This window comes from Pteropus vampyrus, unplaced genomic scaffold (genome assembly GCF_000151845.1).
Source record: "Pteropus vampyrus isolate Shadow unplaced genomic scaffold, Pvam_2.0 Scaffold631, whole genome shotgun sequence".
NCBI classification, from domain to species: domain Eukaryota; kingdom Metazoa; phylum Chordata; class Mammalia; order Chiroptera; family Pteropodidae; genus Pteropus; species Pteropus vampyrus.
Window position 1 is genome coordinate 227,050 of NW_011889412.1, and position 10,123 is coordinate 237,172.

Genomic DNA, 10,123 nt, shown 5'->3' on the forward strand with positions numbered 1-10,123 from the left:
GGACATTGAAGGATGTATACGACTTGATCAATAGAGAATAGAAAGTGTGGAAATGGAAATTAATGTAATCGTTAGCAATTATAAAAATATCAGCCTGAGGAGAGAGTGCAAAAAGGGAATGATGGGAAATAAAATTAACTAAATAAAAGCAAGGCAGATTGCAAAAGATTTTGAAAGCCAGGTGGAATTACCAAGATTTCACTACTCTTAAGTTCTTGAGTGGGGGGGGTCAATAAATGTCACTCCAAAAAGGACCATTGTCTCTACCCCGGTGAACAGTATAGCATAAATCAGGGAGAATTTTATAGCAGTCGATGATGTAGCTTGGCACTAGACTTATGTCTGAAGATCATGATTTATCTTGGCTCTATCCATTAAAAACCATGTGACTTTGGTCAAGTTACCTGTTTGAACCTCAGTTTTCTCATCTTTAAATAGGTGTAAAATAGAAAGAAGGGAGTCTACAGCCATGGTATCCTGAACAAGCCTGATCTCGTCTAAGTCTTGGAAGCTAAGCAAGATCGGGCCTGGTTAGGACTTGGATGGGAGACCACCTAGGAATACCAGGTGCTATAGGTAATAAAAACTAAAAAAAATAAGGGATCGTAAACTGACAAGGTCCTTGCAGTCTTTGAAGTCAACTAAGGGTTGCTTTGCCTAAAAAATAAAAATAGAGGTGAATGAAAGGAAAGAAAAGAGAAGGGAGGGAGGAGGAAAGAGAGAGGAAGGATGATGAGATTAGAAAGTGGCTTTTTTTTTTCTGTCATACCAAGTACTTTCTACCATTAAAATATACTGTTTCTCTTAATAAGAAAGTATTGTTAATAATGATCATGAAAATTTTTAATACTATGGAAATGTGCATAAATGAAAAAGTAAAAAACCGCTTCATACAATATGACCACAAATATGTATGTGTGTGTGTTTGTATAGTCTCTAAATCTTTTTATTTTATTTGTTATTTATGAGCTGAGTAGTAGAGTATGAGTAATTTAGATTTCCTTTATTTTACTTTTTGAAATTTTCTATATAGCTAAAATAACCATGTAATAGTTTTGTAATTGAATAACCCAAAAATCATTTTTAGTTTTTGTAATGATGAAATAAGTGTAAAGCCTTATTGTTAGTTGGTGAGGTAGTAAAGGAGGGAAAAACTACAACTGGAGGGTGATAATAATAATAATATTAATAACAACAATAACAATAACAATAGCTACTATGAATTGAGGGCTTACTGGATGCCATGCACTCTTCACAGTCTTTTTTATTTATTAGAGTCTTTAATGTCTCTTCCAAGCAAATAAAACTTTCCTGGAATATAAATAGTCCATTCTTTCGCTATCCCTCCTGCCTTTTGGAGGGAGCGGTCTTGGTTATGTGGCCACATACTTTCAGAGGTAATTTAGTGTAGCTGCAGCCTCACTCACCTAACACCAGCATAGACTTCTTCTATTTTTCAGCTTTTCGAGGTTTGGTTTTTAAGTGATGTTGGTGACAAAGATTTAGCCGAAACTTCAGCTCACTGTTTTGCTTTTGAGATTTATGCCTTCTTATCCTGGGGGTGGAAAAATCAATTTAAAGATTTTCGTTATTTGTTATTGAGACAAACCAGTAATATGGGATGAATGAGCAACTCACAGTGAAAAATGTTTTACAGTATCAGGAGCTGTTTAGTTGTGGACTCGGCAGAGCAAAGTCCTCTTAGACAATGGTAGACAACTGCGCCACTATGTGGTATTGAGGGGTATGGTGGCCTTTTTTTTTCTTTTTTTTTAATGACTTATTTTCTAGTTTTACACTTTAAGTGCTGAAAGTAAACTTAGTCGTCGCTGGGTGGAGCTCTTTCAGTTTGTTGTGAAAACCTAGACCCAGACAAGTGATATCACTAGAATTTAAACACAAATCTTAACCAGGACCTTCTTTACATCTTTTCTGGCCGCACAACTGCTTCCAATTCTAAAAGTTAATTCAGGGATATCTGCATCTCAGCTTCAGGGAACCTTAGAACTATCTAGAGCAAATACTCAATTTAACACGCAAAGAAATCAAAGCCTAGGGAAGGTAGATGACTTGCTAAAGGTCCACAGCTAATTCTGAGTCTCTTGGTTTTTATTCCATTCATTCATTAAATCCCTAAATATTTATACATGTGTCTACTATGTTTTCAGTGCTGTTCAAGGCACTAGAGATACAGTAGTGAATAAAATAGACAAAAATCTCTTCATAAATCTCATCTTCTAATAGGGGAGAATCAATAGATAAGCAAGTAAATTAGAGATAAGCAAGTAAAATACATGATATAATATTAAAATACATGATATATGCTAAAAAGAAAAAGCAAGCCGGGGGTGGATGAAATGTTGGAAGGGAATACATTTCAGAGTGGCCGGAGAAGTCCTGCTTAACAAGGTGATTTTTGAAATAAAGATCTGAAGGAACTGAGGAAACCAGCCATACAGATATGGGGCAAGAGCATGCAGGCAGAGGAGACAACAGGGCAAAGGCCCTGAGGTAGGAATGTGCCTATGCAGGCAATAAAAGAGCAAGGAAGCCGACCTAGTGGGAATGAGAGTTACGAGGTACTAAGATGTTAGAGAGGAACAGGGGGCCAGATCATGTGGGACTTTCGAGTCAGAGGAGAACTTTGACTTCTACTTTGAATGAGAAGGGAGCCATTTAAGGGTTTTCAGCAGAAGAGTGTTGTGATCTGGCTGACTTTGAAACAGGACCATTCAGGCTGCTAGATTCACCATGGACTGCAGAAAATAAGGGCAGGGGTGTGAGATGAGGAAGCTCTTCAATAATCCTGGCAAGAGACAACAAACAGCAGGTTAGACCAGGGAGGCAACAATGGATGTGGTGAAAGGTGGTCAAAATTTTAGAAATATTTTGAGGGTAGAGCAACTAGCTTCACAGATGGATCAGAAGGGGTATGAAAGAAAGAGAGGAGACAAGAATGACACCAAGTTTTGAGGGCTGAGCAACGAGAAGCATAGCACTGTCATTGACGGAGAATGGGGGAGCATCTCAGCAGCTGTTAGGCACGCTAAGTTTGAGGTCACTATTCCACACCCAAGTGGAAATGTCAGGCAGGCCATTGATTATGTAGCTCTGGAGTTCAGGCAAGAACTGTTAAGTAGTAACAGTCGAGTCACTGAAAGCATTAACTCCATAAAGTGACTAAGGTCACCATAATGATCAGAAAACATTTAAGTCCAAATGATAAAATAATCAGAAAACATTTAAGTCCAAATGATAAAATACTCCCTGTTTTTAGCACTTGGCTTTCTAGATTTCTGGCCATAGAAACCTTTTTAAATGGCTCTGCCTTGTGTAGTTGAAGTTGTGAAGCTTGTAAAACTTTTGCTCACAGACATGAGACATGAATCTCCTGACACAAATTAGACCTTTAGGACATTTACATGCCCTTCGAATTATCAATGAAGCCCTATATAAGGTCAGTGGGAGCCCCAGAGGGTGGTCTGTCAGGCCAGTGGGACATCAGGGAAACTATATTGTTTCCTGTTTTACTAAAGGTGAAGGAAATCTCAATTTGAGTGCTTGCCTTGTATCTTATTGATGCCCAGGTCAGGTGCAATTGCTTGCAGCTGTGTGATAGGTCTCTATTATTTTATTACCTACCTTTAACCCCCAGATCCCAGCCCATCCCCCCTCCGCGAGTAGCTCCATATGTGATGGAATTGATATTCTTTCTTTTGTGTCATGTCCTCTCTTGGGGACAAGGGCCAGGGATGGCAGGATGACAGAGCTTATTAAGTACCAGGCAGTAGGTTAGGAGCTAATCCACATGCTCTTATTTAGAGTACAGAGACAATGCCACTGACCTGTCAACTATGCCACAGATTATACTAACAACCAAACTTTAAACAGTGTTCCCGAAACAGTTTTGCATAGAGGCACTGGTGTACTTCTTAAGAATATAGACTCTGTACTCACACTGCCTGGGTTTGAATTCCAGTTCTGCTATGACTTTCTCTGTGGCCTAGGATAATTTACTTAACCTCTCTGCTAAGCCTCAGTTTCCTCAACTGCCATATGGGGATTAAAAAAAAATCATACCTACTTCCTAAAGTATTTGTAATAGCTTTGTTGGGGTATAACTGAGAACTACAAAGAACTGCACATACTTAGTGTGTGCAATTCGATTAGTTTGGACATATGTAAATGCCTGTGATCTAAAGTGGTTTTAATGATTAAGTGAGGTAATACATGGGCAGCAGTGCCTGCAGCATAATGAGCCCTCAAGAAGGGCAGAAGTCAAAAAATTCTGTAAGGTAGGCATTCTTTTTTTTTTTTTTCTAGCTTTACTGAAATATAATAGACAATTAGTTGTGCATTTACATTGTACAATTCAATGAGTTTTTTTTCAATTATAGTTGGCATACAATAATATATCAGTTTCAGTTGTACAGCATAGTGATTAGAGATCTCTATAACTCACAGTGGTCACCCCACTAAATCTAGTACCTCACTTCCCCTTACATATTTATTACAACATAGTTGACTATTTTCCTTATGTTACACTTCATAGTTCCATGACTATTTTGTAACTATCCATTTCTACTTCTTAATCCCTTTGCTCCTGTTCACCATCCTCACAACACCTCCGGTCTAGTAGCCCTCAAAATATTCTCTGTATCTATGAGTTCCCGTTTTTGTTGTTGCTAGTTTGTTCTTTAGATTCCACATGTACATGAAATTATGTGGTATTTGTCCTTCTCTATCTGACTTACCTCATTCAGTGCAATACCCTCTAGGTCCATCAAGGCAATATCTTTTTCCATCCCCTTCCTTTCAGTCTTTGTGTCTTTTAATCTGAAGTGAGTCTCTTGCACGCAGAATATGTAGGGGTCTTGTTTTCTTATCCATTCAGCCACTCTATCTTTTGATTGGAGCACTTAATTCTTTTCCGTTTGAGGTACTTGATAGATATGAACTTGTTACCATTCTTTATTCCTGTTTTTGATACATGTTTTTTTCTTCTTAAAGAAATCCGTCCAACATTTCTTCAAATACCGGCTTGGTGTTCGATGAATTGCTTTAACTTATTTTTGTCTGAGAAGCTCTTTATCTTTCGGCTCTAAATGGAGTTTTGCTGGATAAAGTAGTCTTGGTTGTAGATCCTGGGTTTTTATCACTTTGAATATTTTGTGCCAAGCCCTTCTGTCCTGCAAAGTTTCTTTTGAGAAATCTTAGGGGTGCTCCCTTATAAGTAACTAACTGTCTTTCTCTTGTTGCTTTTAAGATTCTCCCTTTGTATTTAACGTTTGGCATTTTAATTATGATATGTCTTGGTGTGGGACTATTTGGGTTCATTTTTTTGGTACTCTGAACTTCATGGGGTTGTATGTCTATTTCTTTCACCAGGTTAGGGAAGTTTTCCATCATTATTTCTTCAAATAGGTTGCAACTTCTTGTTCTGCCTCTTCTCCTTCAGGTACCCCTATGACATGGATGTTTTTACATTTAATTTTGTCCCATAAGCTCTATAAATTGTTATTATATTCTTGGCTTCTTTTTTCTTGCCCTTCTGATTGGGTGTCTTTGGCTTCCCTATCCTCTGTATCAATGGTTCAATCCTATTCTTCCTCTATCCTGTTGATTCCCTCTAATATACTCTTCACCTAAGTTAATGTAGTCTTCATTTCTGACTGATTCCCTTTTATAATTTCCATTTCCATTTTTCTGCTTTTTATCTCTTTGTTAAAGCTCTCACTGAGTTCATCTACACTTCCCTTAATTTCCCTGAGCATCTTTATAACCAGTGTTTTGAACTCGGCATCTGTTAGATTACTTGACTCCATTTTCCCAGATCTCTGTTCTGTTCTTTCATATGGTTTCTGCTTCTTTGTCTTCCCACTTTGACTTTACTGTGTCTATTTCTATGTACTAAGCAAAGCTCTTAAGTCTCCCAGTCTTATTAGCGTGGCTTTGTGTGGTAGGTGTCCAGTGGCACAATCCTGAGAGGAGTTCAGCTGAAGGCCAAGTTTAGCCCCAGCCAGTGCCCTTCCGGGGCCACCTGTTAAGATTCAGCAAGAAATCCACAGATGCTGTGCTTATAGTTGCCTCAAGAAGCCACACCAGAAACTGAGGTCAGCTGCCACTAGAGTGGGTCTTGGAGCTGCTCAGCAAATGGTACAAGGACTCACTGAGGACACAATTGGATGTGGCTTGGGTAGGGATGCGAGTTGAGGGAGGTGAAGTTTCAGGGAATCCTCTGGGTAGAGTTACTTCTGTTATCCAGTTTGATAACGTCTCAGCTCTGGTGAAACTGCACTTGCACACTGGGAGTGAGGAGGATTCAACAGAGGAATAACGGATACCACTAGCCCTTCTGCTCAGGAGAAAGTTTTGCCTCCAGCCCTTGCCCCAACAACTCAGTGTCCCCCTATAGGTCCCTGGTGCTCCCCAAGCAGCCCACCCAGCACTGATGCTCAGAGCAAGCAAGTCCCTCACTGCGAAAGTCCAGTCTTGGACACAGCCCCTTTAAGAGGAATGTCTATAGCTGCTGGCTGCAGCTTCTGTAGCCTCTGTCCTACTCAGCTGCTCAGGACAGGGCCACCTCACATGTTTACCCCCTCCTTCCTCCTACCGTTGCAGGGTGATTTCTTATTTCTCTCCCTAGTTTTAAGGTTTTCGTTCATCCAGACCCCAGGCAATTCTGCTTGCTGTTTGCTCCGTGTTTCCGTCACAACTTTGATTTGGTCCCAAGAGGGAATAAAAAAAGCCTCTATCATCTATACCATTTTGCCCAGTCTCGGGTAGGTATTCTTCTTAACAACTTTACTAATAAGGAAACTGAGGCTCTGAGAAGTTAGTCAGTCTGAGAACACAATAGTGAGTAGAAACAAGAGATAGACCAAGTCATGAGTTAACTGCCTTTGATTCCCAAGCTTTTCCCACTTGGAATCTATTTCCCCCAAGAGGGTTGGTTTTGTGTTAAGCCAAATTTTCTCGCCAGGTCCGTGGTGTCTACTGGCTTTGTCTTTGTTGAAGGACACACTGGGATTGCAAGGGAATAACAGCCAAAATAACCAATAAAACTTGGGGACATCAGTGTGTCAGACCTGGGCCAAGTACTTCTCATGCCTTTCCCTTTTCATCTGCACCCAAACCCTGAATGCTAGGCCTTTTAATAAGCCCTTTGTGTAAAAAGTGGGGCCCAGAGCCATTAAGTTACAGGAGTGGTATGAGTTGGAACAGAATCCAAGATCTGCCCAGTTTATGTGCAGGAATACATTTCTCCAGAACCAGAGTGGAAACCTTGGCCCACAGCACCAAGGCTGTCCCCTCCTCAAGAAAGTGGAGACCTTGGACCACAGTACCAGCTGCCCCTCCTAACAAGAAGCAGAGTGGAGGCCTTGGCTCACGGAACACAATGAAGCAGAAGTGTGGCAGCCACTGCCGAAAAGCATGTTTCTGAACAACAGACACTGCCTGACATTCACAGGACTTCAAAAGGGCAGCAGTTGCTGCCACTGCCGAAAAGCAAGTTCCCTAATGACAGATACGGCCTGTCATTCGCAGTGTGACGAAAGTTCAACAGCCGCTACTGTAAAGCGTGCTCCCAACCACAGACACAGCCTGACATCCTCAATGTGCCAAAAGTGTGACGAGTGCTGCCGGCCACAGTAAAGCCATTTTCTCTTGACAAATGTGGCCTGACACCCGCAATGCAGCAAAAGTGCAGAAGCTGCTGCCATTGAAGCAAAGCGAGTTCCATGACGACAGACACGGCCTGGCATCTGTGGTCCAAGGTGTTCAGTCTAGTTTTTTTTAAGAAAGAAACAGGCTTAGTGCTTGGGTCAAGGTTTCCACTTATTTTTTGTTAGGAGGGGCATGGCTTGGTGCTGTCGGCCAAGGTCTTCACTCTACTTTCTGTTAAAAGAGGATGGGTTTGGTTCCGTAAGCCAAGGTCTCCACTCTACTTCCTGTTTGGAGAGGACAGGCTTGGTGCCATGGGCCAAGGCCTCCGCTCTAGTTCCTGCCAGGAGGGGACAGCTTATGCTGCGGGCCAAGGTCTCTCTACTTTTAGGAGGGAAGAGGCTCGGTGCTGTGGACAGAGGGAGCAGGAGCCATTTAGATCTGCAAAATTCTCTGCACTATAGCAGCTCCCTTTTGGAACTTCACTGGATTGGGAGAGGCAAACTGCCTTCTACCCTTTGATGATGATAACCCCACCAGGGGCCCAGTGGTGATGTGCCAAAGAGTAACACCTGGGGCAGTCCTGTCCAGCCTTCGACCCCACCCTTTTTTTTCTTCACCCTAAATTCAGAGAAGCTGAGTAGCCTGGTAGCCCTACAAACCCAGAACCTGGCCAACCCCCTCCAGCCCACTTCAGAAGCAGAGTAGCCTCCAGCTCAGATAATATCTAGTCCGGAGGTTCTCTTCAAGTGTGGAGAATATACTGAGGGCGGCTGTCTGGGCCAGAGGAAAGTGCAGAGAGAGGCTGAGGTTTGCACTCAATCCCACATCCATGTTACCATTCCTGACTGGTAACTCGCACCCCTCTCCACTGCCCCCTGAATCAGTGTTGGGAGTCTGCGTTGATTCCTTGCCTCTTAATGTTTAGATTCCCATGCTCCACATCTGGACCTCTGGCATGTCATAAGCAGAATTTTTCTCATACTTAAATGGAACCATTTCCTCATTCAGACATGAGGCTGGAAGTGCGAGATTAGAAAACCTCTGAGGCGCTTTGTCTGAGCTTAGGTTTTGATATCAGCATCCCGTTCACTCCCGTTTGCCTGCACTGTCTCTCTCCCAATTCCCTCCCTCCCTCCTTCCCTCCCTCCTTCCCTCCCTCCTTCCCTCCCTTCTTTCCTTCCTTCCTTCCTTCCTTCCTTCCTTCCTTCCTTCCTTCCTTCCTTCCTTCCTTCCTTCCTTCCTTCTTTCCTAGAATGATGTGCACCTCAAAAACAGAATTGCAGCATACGCTTGAGCAAGCATCAAAGATGCTGCTGCCGCCTGAGGCAGCCTGCTCACAAGCCCGTACTGAGTGAGCTGGGTTCAGAATAATCACTGAACATGTTTCAGGTATCTTTGGCTAGGTATTGACTGTTCCACCCCTAATTTAAGCCACTGGTTGGAAATATATGTCCTGTGTTCCTAATAATAACCCACACTTGTCCTGTCACTCCAATCACTCCAACAATGACCCCTCTCTCCCCTGCCCTCCTCCCCACAGCTCCACATGCACAGGGCACACCATCTGTGGGCCTCATGAACTACACCTGGATCAGCTAATGCATTACAGTTTCTCACCCTTCCTCTACCCCCTCACTTACCTGCTCTTCTATCTTGGCTGTTAACTTTCTTTTAAGGCTGTGACAGGTCATTAGTATGGGTAGGTGAAAAGGGAAGGACAGATGAAAATAAAATAATAGCAGTTTATTCAGGTAAACCCTCAAACTTTTAACATTATACACCTGGGTTCCTTCCAGTGATTGGCTTTGAAAGTAGTGGTCCTGGTTCTCAAAGCTCCCAAGGTCTGTGGTTTGGATAAGGAGCCTTTCCACAGGGTAGGATTGCTACAGATGCTGAGTCTACTAACAGCCAATCCATATCTACCTTGGGGCAGAGGGTGGCACCAGATTGTTTGTCAAGTTCTCTTCTAGCTCTGAAGTAATGGAGCTAACAGAGGAATGAACACTACCAGCAAATCAAGGAAAAGGAATCTGAAGAGGTTGTGATTTCAAAGAGCCTTCTTGGTTGGTACCCCTGAAATCAGACAGCCAAGTACGGCCTATACAGCATAAATATGAAGGCTCTGACAAACATCTGTCTCTTCATAATCACCCTGTTATAATTGCATCACTTCATGCAAATATAACTTCCTCTGCCTAGTGAATTCCTACCTATCCTGCAAGACCTAGCTCTCTGGGACAGTTCTGCACTCTGGGAACCCTTTCCAGACTATCCTAAAGATACACAGGAGGCTTTATCCCCAAGTCAAGCAGGAATGACCCACACCATCTAGAGATCTACCATCTATAAAGGGCTCTCTCCTACCTTTTCTCATTTATCCCTCGTATGGCTCTGGGAGGGTGGGCACGCAGAGGCGAAGTCATTTGATAAGTGGTAGAACCAAAAGCCCCAGCTT